This window comes from Delphinus delphis, chromosome 12, assembly GCF_949987515.2.
Source record: "Delphinus delphis chromosome 12, mDelDel1.2, whole genome shotgun sequence".
NCBI classification, from domain to species: domain Eukaryota; kingdom Metazoa; phylum Chordata; class Mammalia; order Artiodactyla; family Delphinidae; genus Delphinus; species Delphinus delphis.
In genome coordinates this window covers 7,014,681-7,022,396 of record NC_082694.2, presented here as the reverse complement: position 1 = coordinate 7,022,396, position 7,716 = coordinate 7,014,681, and the positions used below count along the sequence as shown (strand labels likewise).

The window sequence follows — 7,716 nt, the reverse complement described above, 5'->3', positions numbered from 1 at the left end:
TGTTCATAGGAGAAGCTAATGAGCCCTGTTATGTCCGAGATGTACTTAGTTTGGTATGTGTGATCTAAACTTATCTTGGCATCATGCTGCCCACTGTGATCAACATGACTAGAGGCAAAATGTTGCACCCATGCTGCGTCCAGCAGTGGCCAGGAGGCCTGTGTGTGCTTTGATCTGTGCCTCCTCTGGATTTTTGTTAGCTACCTCGGAGAGGCTGATCCCTGAAGAAGTAAAAGTGAGAGAATCAAAAAAGCTCAGGGCTTCCCTGGTGGCGCAGTGGCTGAGAGTCCGCCTGCCGATGCAGGGGACACAGGTTCGTGCCTCGGCCCGGGAAGATCCCACATGCCGCGGAGCGCCTAGGCCCATGAGCCATGGCCGCTGAGCCTGTGCGTCTGGAGTCTGTGCTCTGCAACGGGAGAGGCCACAACAGTGAGAGGCCCACGTACCACAAAAAAAAAAAAAAAAAAAAAAGCTCAAATATATGGGATTTCCCTGGTGGTCCAGTGGTTAAGACTCTGCACTCCCAATGCAGGGAGCCTGGGTTCGATTCCTAGTCAGGGAACTAGATCCTGCATGCCGCAAATAAAAGATCCCACATGCCACAACTAAGATCCCACACACGGCAATGAAGATCCTGAATGCTGCAACTAAGACCCAGCGCAGCCAAAATTTAAAAAAAAAAAAAAAAAAAAAGCTTAGATCTAAAAAGATAAAGCTGGAGGTATCACACACCCTGATTTCAAACTATGCTACAAAGCTATACTAATCAAAAGAGTGTGGTGTTGGCATAAAAACAGACACCTAGATAAATGGAACAGAATAGAGAGTCCAGAAATAAACCCACATATATATGGTCAATTAATTTATGACAAAGGAGCCAAGAATATACAGTAGGGAAAGGACAGTCTCTTCAATAAATGGTGTTGGGAAAACTGGACAGCCGTGTGAAAGAAGAAACTAGACCACTATCTTACACTATACACACAAATTAACTCAAAATAGATTAAAGCCTTGAACATAAGACCTGAAACCATAAAACTCCTAGAAGAAAATATAGGCAGTAAGCTCCTTGACATTGGTCTTGGCATTGAATTTTTGGATCTGGCACCAAAAGCAAAGGCAACAAAAGCAGAAACAAACAAGTGGGACTACATCAAACTAAAAAGCTTCTGCACAGCAAAGGAAACCATCAACAAAATGAACAGGCAACCTACAGAATGGGAGAAAATATTTGCATATCACATATCTGATAAAGGGTTAATATAATATCCAAAATATATAAAGAACTCAACTCAATAGCAAAACAAACAAAGAAACAAATGAAAATGATTAAGAGTGGGCAGAAGGGGCTTCCCTGGTGGCTCAGTGGCTGAGAATCTGCCTGCCAATGCCGGGGACACAGGTTCGAGCCCTGGTCTGGGAAGATCCCACATGCCATGGAGTAACTAGGCCCGTGAGCCACAACTACTGACCTGCGCGTCTGGAGCTTGTGCTCCGCAACAAGAGAGGCCACAATAGTGAGAGGCCCTCACACCACGATGAAGAGTGGCCCCCGCTCACCGCAACTAGAGAAAGCCCTTGCACAGAAACAAAGACCCAACACAGCCAAAAATAAAGAAAGAAAGAAAGAAAGAAAGAAGCTTTCATTTTTAAAAAAAAAAAAAAAAGAGTGGGCAGAAGATCTAAAAAGACATTTTTCCAAAGAAGACATACAGATGGCTGACAGGCGCATGAGAAGGTGTTTAACATCACTAGTTATCAGGAAAATGCAAATCAAAACCATAATGAGATATCACCGCACACCTGTTAGAATGGCTATCATCAAAAAAGACAAGAAATAACAAGTGTTGGCAAGGATGTGAAGAAAAGGGAACTCTTGTAAACTGTTGGTGGGAATGTAAATTGGTGCAGCCACTATGGGAAACAGTACAGAGGTCCCTCAAAAAATTAAAAATAGAACTACCATATGATCCAGCTATTCTACTTCTGGGTATTTATCCGTAGAAAATCAAAACACTAATTTGAAATGAAAACACTAATTTGAAAAGATGCACCACCCACCCCCAGCCGTGTTCATTGCAGTATTATTTACAATAGTCAAGGTATGGAAACTACCTAAATGTCCATTGACAGATTAATGGATAAAGAAGATCTAATGTATATGTTATACATTGTATAATATATATATATTATATTATATATATATATATATTTTTATATATGCAATAGAATACTACTCAGCCATAACAAAGGAAGTCTTGCCATTGTGACACCATGGATGAACCTTGAAGGTGTGTGCTAAGTGAAATAAGTCAGACAAATACCATATGATTTTATTTATATGGAAATTTAAAAAACAAAACAAAACTCAAATGCAGGGAACAGACTGGTGGTTATCAGAGGGGAAGGGGGTTGGGGGATTGAATGAAACAGGTGAAGGGGGTTAATTATATGATGACGGATGGTTACTAGGCTTACTGTGGGGATCACTTGTAGTGTATACAAAGATCAAGTTTTTATGTTGTACACCTGAAACTAATGTTACACAACAGTTTTACCTCAATTTTAAGAAAAGCTCAGATCAGAGAGGACAAGTGAGGACAAGTGACTGGCATGGATGTACATGCCACTGACATGTTGAGACCATCAAGGGCAACAACCAGCTGGGAGCTTCATCTTCAGGACTGACCTGTTGTTTGAATTAAATCAACTGATTTGGGACCCTTGTTGTATCATTAGTGATATGAATCAGCTAACCTCATGAGTGAAAATTGATTCCTAAAGCCACCTCATCCACGTAATACAGACATCTCTGAAATACTGACATTCTTTGCATATAAACAATTGAAAAGTTTTGGTTAAAGATGCTACTGTCTTACCTTCCTGTGTTCAGTGCTGTAAGACGCCCCACCCTCATCACAGGACATACTGATAGCTCTAGTCCAGGGAACTGTAATAAGCTCTGACCTGCCAGGAATCTGCAGCCAGCGGGGGATGACTGACCACTGCTACAGGGAACTTTAGTCCAGAGCCAAGCCTGGGGGAACCTGGCAAACTCAAGTCAGGGTCCCTTATCAGGACCCGGCACACCATCTCTGCTTAGAGAAGGCAATGGCTCTCAACAGAGTTGGGTGTCTTCCTTGTCAACCTAAGAGATCCATTTGGACCCAGAAAGGGAAGATTGGAACTAAGGCATTAGGGTTTATGGTTCAGCTCGTGTAAGTTACTGCAACGGGCTTCACGGAAGGTCAGCTGGATTGCAGTGAGAGAAGGTTACAGCCAACATATGCGGCCACCTTGACCTCCTCTCCCCTGACTTTAAGGTGTGTAGCTGCAGAAGTCAGCAGCTAGACGTGCTCAGCATTGCTTGGACCACACTCGGGACTGAGGTGGGCCTAGTCCCCCTGAAGTAGCTGGGTTTTATACCATGTTACAAATATCTTATAAAGTCCTGTGTGTGTTGGTACCACAGATTTGGCAACAAGAATTCAGGAACTTAGTCATAGGAAACGCTTATAAGTAAAAAGCAATCACAGAGTGGGAGAAAATATTCGTAATACTTGTATCTGACAGGGGACTCATATACCAAATATACAAAGAGCTCCTACAAATCAATATGAAAAAGTCAGGCAACTGAATGCAAAAATGGGCCAGAGGCTTTAATGGGAACACTACAACAGAGAACACCAAATGTCCAATAGCAAAGGAAGAAGTGCTGAACTTCCTTAGTCATCAGGGAAGTGAGAATTAAGAGAACGATGTGATACCACCACACTCCCACGGGAAGGGCTAGAAAAAAGAAGGAAAATATTGATTGTTGGTGTAAGGAAAATCTCATTCACTGAATTCTCCTGTACTCCAAATGGGGAGCTTTTCTCCTCACCAAGCAATTCTCCAGCTCCCTGGCAGACACCACCTGGGTGTCCTACAATTTAAATCAGTTCTGACACTCTCTACCTGGAGTTAGCATCAAACCCCACTGGTTAAGGGCTCAGTCCCATGGGACTGTTCCCCACCCCCGCCTCCCCAAACTACACACATTAAATGCAGGTCTTGGTTGTCACCCAAGCTTTTGACCAACTGGCTGTAAATCAGAGGTTCCTATGACCCCGTTTTTTGGTTCAGTAATTTGCTAGGATGGCTCACACAACTCAGGAAAGCAGTTTACTTACTACTTCTGATTTATTACGAAGGATATTTCAAAGGACACAAATGAACAGCCAGATGGAAGAGGTGCTTAGGACATAGGATGAAGGAAGGGGCACGGAGCTCCTGTGCTCTCTGCAGGGGTGCTATACTTCCAGCACCTTCCCGCGTTGCACCAACGTGGAAGCTCTCTGAGATCTGTGCTTTTGGGTTTTTATGGTGGCTTCATTACGTAGGCATCATTGATTAAATCATTGGCCATTTGGTGGTAATTCAACCTCCAGTCCCTCTCCCCTCCCCTGAGCTTGGGGTGGGGGCTGAACGTTCCAACCCTCCAATCACCTGGTAAGTTCCCTTGGCAACAAACCCCACCTTTCCGGGCTTTCCAAAAGTCAGCTCATTAACATAAACGCGGGTGTGGTTGTATTCCAAGGGTTTTAGGAGCTCTGTGCCAGGAATGAGGACAAAGACCAAATAAATATTTCTCATTATAAGTTGCCGTATCACACTTGGCGGCCATGTCATAGACAGCTGAGGGAGACACAAGCTGGTACAATCCACTTTGGAAAACTGTTTGGCAGAATTCACTGAAACTGAACGTGCACGTAGACTGTGACCGAGGAATTCTACTCCTGGGTGTGCAGTCAAGAAAGGTCAGCGTAAGGCCAACTGGCCCGAGGCAGGGGAACACAATCAGATTCACAGGTTGCATCAGAACGAAATTCTCCGGACCACCCAGTTCCAGAAACTGCCCTGGAGACATTCCGGACCACCCAGTTCCAGGAACTGACCTGGGGACTTTGAACCCAGCCCAGCCGAAAGGCGGGACTAACGGTCCCCCGGGATACCCGAAAAGACCACCAAATAAGGAATACCCTGCGCCCTCCCAGATTCACCACACCCCTTTCCCTTCTTCCCCTATAAAATCTTGACCAACCCTCGACCGGGTGCGACTTCTCTGGCCCCTTTCTCTCGGACCAGTGAACCTCGCCCGGGAGCGCTCCCTATCGTTATAGTTTCCCAAACTGGAAACTACCTACATGCCCACCAACAATAGAATCGGTAAAGAAATTCTTGTATGATATAGTCACACGATAGACTATTGTATTAATTGTACCACAAACTGGGTGGCGTAAAAGAACCCAGAAATTTATTTCCCCAGTTTTGGAAGCTAGATGTTTGAAACGAAGATATTACCCGAAAACTGGGTTCACCGCTTTGTAGGTGTTGAGCCAAAAGCTACAACCGAGCCGAAGATGGGGAGAAGGAAGCATTTATTACTTGCAACAAGTAAGGAGAACACTGGGGACCTTTCCCCAAGCAGTGTCTCCCCTAACAGCAAAATTGGGGACGTTTTAAGCTAAGGCATATGCATATTCATGAAGGGGCTTGAGCAGAGGAGAACTCAGCATAGAATTAGGGCAAAGGTCGACGGAGTCCAGGCTTTAGTTGGTTGAAGTCAAGAGGGTCAACGTCATCCTTCCATCCTCCACCAGGGGATGGAGGGGGGCTTAGTTCCTGCAGAACTCAGAGACTGTATCAGATTGTTACGTATATTCCTTGAGGAGGAACTAGGACTCAGTTTTATCGCTGAACTATTGTTTCTTGACTGCTTTCCCTCTGTCCCTGTGTTCCCTCTCTTCCCTTAAGATCATTGATTATTGAGACCTGTTACAAACATCTTATAAAGGGCAAGCATTGTGGCCAGGCCTATAAGGATCACCAAGTGGCTTAGACCAAAATGGCTTTTCTTATGTCAAGAAAGCCATGCCTGGTTCTCTTTCTCCAGGGACCCCCTGCCTTATCTGCTGACAAAGGCTTTGGCAGGGTCAGGCTCCAGGATGCTTCCTTGCCTCTTCCAGCTTCTGGTGGCTCCAGATGTTCTCAACTTGTGGCAACATCACTCCAGTCTCTGCTTCTCTCCTCCCTGTGCGTAACTTTGGTGAGAGCCACCTATTCAGTTTTCTTCCTTTTGTTTTGAGCTTCCTGGGATTCTTGCAGCCAACAAAGAGACAATGAAACATTTCCTTGCTTCATGCCAAAGTTACTGCTCCCTCTTTGTCACAGGTTGTGGTGTTGTCCCCTGCCTCTGCCTCCCTGCCCCCCAAATTCCTATGTTGAGTTGTAACCCCCAGTTAGAAAGTGACTGTATTTGTATAGGGTCTTTAAAGAAGTAATTGAGTTCAAGTGAGGTCATTAGGGTGGGCCCTAATCCACTATGATTGGTGTCTTTTTAAGAAGAGATTACGAGGGCTTCCTGGCAGTCCAGCTGAAACTGTGCAACCCAGATTGGGACTTGAACCCACGTTCTTTTAACTGAGCTCACACACGTGGTCTCAGGACTTAATGAAGGTCAGGTTCTTGATGTCTCATGTAGAAAGAATTCAGTGAGACACAAAGTGATAGGTAAGAAGTGGATTAATTTAGAGAGGAACACACTCTACAGATCTGTGGGCCATCTCAGAAGGCAAGAGCAGCCCCACCCCCGCCTGGGGGGGGGTGTCGGTTTTTATAGGGGTGGGTAATTTCATAGGCTAATGAGTGGGAGGAGTATTCCAGCTATTTTGGGGAAGGGGTGGGGATTTCCAGAAATTGGGCACCGCCCACTTTTTGACGTCATGGTCGGCCTTGGACGGTATGTATGACTGGATACATGCCCGGGAGAGCTTTGGGTCTCTACTGGTGGAATGGTGTCTCCTCAAAACTCATGTCCATCTCAGAATGTGACCTTATTTGGAAATGGGGTTTTTGCAGATGCAGTTAGTTAAGATGAGGACATACTAGATTAGGGTGGGCCCTAAACCCAATGACTGGTGTCCCCATAAGAAAGCCACATGAAGCACAGACACACGGGAAAGAAGGCCACATGACTGCAGAGGCAGAGATAGGAATGGTGCAGCATAAGCCAAGGGACGCCAGAGACCGCTGGGCATCACGGGAAGCTAGGAGGAGACAAGGAAGGATTCTTCCCCAGAGCCTTCAGAGGGAGCCTGGCTCTGCTGACACTCTTATTTTGGACTTTTAGCCTCCAGAACTGTGAGAGGACAGATTTCTGTTTGTGGTTATTTGTTACCAGGGCCTGAGAGTTGTTTTCGGGGAACACGTAGGAAACCCTGTATTACCATTGTTAAATAACGAAAAGTCAACTGTGTAAATTTTAAAGATTTAATTGGTTTTATTGAGCAGTTCATGAGTCGGGCAGCATCCCATCTAGCAAGTAGAGAGGAGCTCCCAAGGGCTACAGAAAAGAAAAGGTTTTCAAAGGCAAGACAAAGAAGTCTAAGCAAGGAAGATTTATTTCAGGCATAGGTATCCTACTTATGGGGGATGGAAGAAGTCTTTGTGACAGGTTACTTCATTTTCCTTTGGGGCATGGTGACCGATTAGCTCATTGGTGCTGACCAGAAAATTCCTGGTTAAGACTACATTTCTGGGGGAGGGTGAAGCTTCAGTTAGATTAGTAGTGTGACCTAGCATAAGTGACTCCATCTGGGGCCTCTGGTTTTCTTTTTAACACCAACCTAATTTTGAAAATGCTCTTACAGAAAGAAAAATATTTAGTTTTTTGGG

General features: G+C 44.9%; 1 non-coding gene across 1 annotated transcript; it reads left to right on the top strand.

Moving 5' to 3' along the window:
* Positions 1-489: 489 nt before the first annotated feature.
* Positions 490-562, top strand: TRNAG-CCC (transfer RNA glycine (anticodon CCC)). The gene has a single exon. It is a non-coding gene; the product is annotated as a tRNA-Gly (tRNA).
* The last annotated feature ends 7,154 nt before the right edge of the window (positions 563-7,716 follow it).